The sequence below is a fragment of the Vulpes vulpes genome, chromosome 15, assembly GCF_048418805.1.
Source record: "Vulpes vulpes isolate BD-2025 chromosome 15, VulVul3, whole genome shotgun sequence".
NCBI classification, from domain to species: domain Eukaryota; kingdom Metazoa; phylum Chordata; class Mammalia; order Carnivora; family Canidae; genus Vulpes; species Vulpes vulpes.
In genome coordinates this window covers 54,663,952-54,665,253 of record NC_132794.1, presented here as the reverse complement: position 1 = coordinate 54,665,253, position 1,302 = coordinate 54,663,952, and the positions used below count along the sequence as shown (strand labels likewise).

At 34.1% G+C, this 1,302-nt stretch overlaps 1 pseudogene; it reads left to right on the top strand.

Annotated features, from left to right (window-relative positions):
* Nucleotides 1-273: 273 nt before the first annotated feature.
* Nucleotides 274-732, top strand: LOC112919889 (M-phase phosphoprotein 6 pseudogene; annotated as a pseudogene).
* The last annotated feature ends 570 nt before the right edge of the window (nucleotides 733-1,302 follow it).

The window sequence follows — 1,302 nt, the reverse complement described above, 5'->3', positions numbered from 1 at the left end:
TTTTCCCTGCCTAAAAAAAATCTTTGCCTATCCAAAGATCACAAAGATATTTCCCCATATTGTTATCTAAAAATGTAGGTCCCTTTTAAGATTTTTATGTAGTGTTAGATAAAGATCAAGGCTTACTTATATCTGTCTGGCTATCAGTTTTACAGCATCATTTACTGAGAAGAGTGTCCTTTCTTCATTGACTTACTTTGGCACTTACATAAAAAAATCAATGGGGTGGTGGAGCACAGCTGGAGCAGGAGTCAATATGGCAGCGAGCACCAGATGAAATCCTTGAAAAACCTGTTGCACATGAAGTTCATGCAAAGGGCACTGGACTCGGAGACCAAGAAACAACTAGAAGAGGAAGAAAAGAAAATCATTAGTGAAGAGCACTTGTATTTGGATTTGCCAGAGCTTAAAGAAAAAGAGTGTTTCATAAAAGAAAAGCAGATTTTCTTGTTACATGAAGATCTTCTCTGTGGAAGAAAGTCAGAGGATTTAATCCTGAGGTTGAGAATGCTTCAGATGAATGCTAAGAACAAAGCGGAAGAAGTTGAGGGTGAAGCAGTAGAGCTCCATGTATCAGATGAATAAATGTCCAGAAGAGAGGAGACCTTGGTGGGGACAATTGGAAAAAAATTTGCCAAGAAGAGAGACCATGTCAATTATGAAGAAGATGAAAATAGACACATAAAACCAAAAGTTAAAGTAAAGAAGATGTTTTTAAAGCCCCAGGATTAAAGTGGATGCTTTAAAACAGAGCTCAGGAAGCTTTGCAAGAGTTAGCATATTGTGGAACTCATTCTGATGGCTCTCTGTAATTAGTAATTAATACTATAATGTTTATTTGTAAAGAAATGGATAATTTTGGAAATATGCCATTTTTGAAACAGATGTGTGGTGGATATTATACATCCTTTGCTTAATGGTGTTCATCAAGAATGGATTTTTAGCCCTCGATCTTCAAATGTGCATAGGTATGTGATTGCTTCCTAAAGATCTTTGTGACCTCAGATTTTTTAAAATAGACTTTTCCAGTCACTGACCTTGAATTGACACACATTAATTAAACTAGTGTTTAAGTTGTCCTTATGTTTATATTTTACTTTAAGTTATTAATCATGAAAAAAAGTTATTAATCATGCCAAGCCAATTTATACATACATTTTAGAATTGAATGTCATGAGACTTACATATAAATTCATCAAGAACAAATATGCCTCTCCAGACAGAAGTACTTGAATGCTACTAAGTCATTGTTAGTTTGTGGAATTATGGGTTGTTGTTTTTTTTTTTTTAAGATTTTATTTA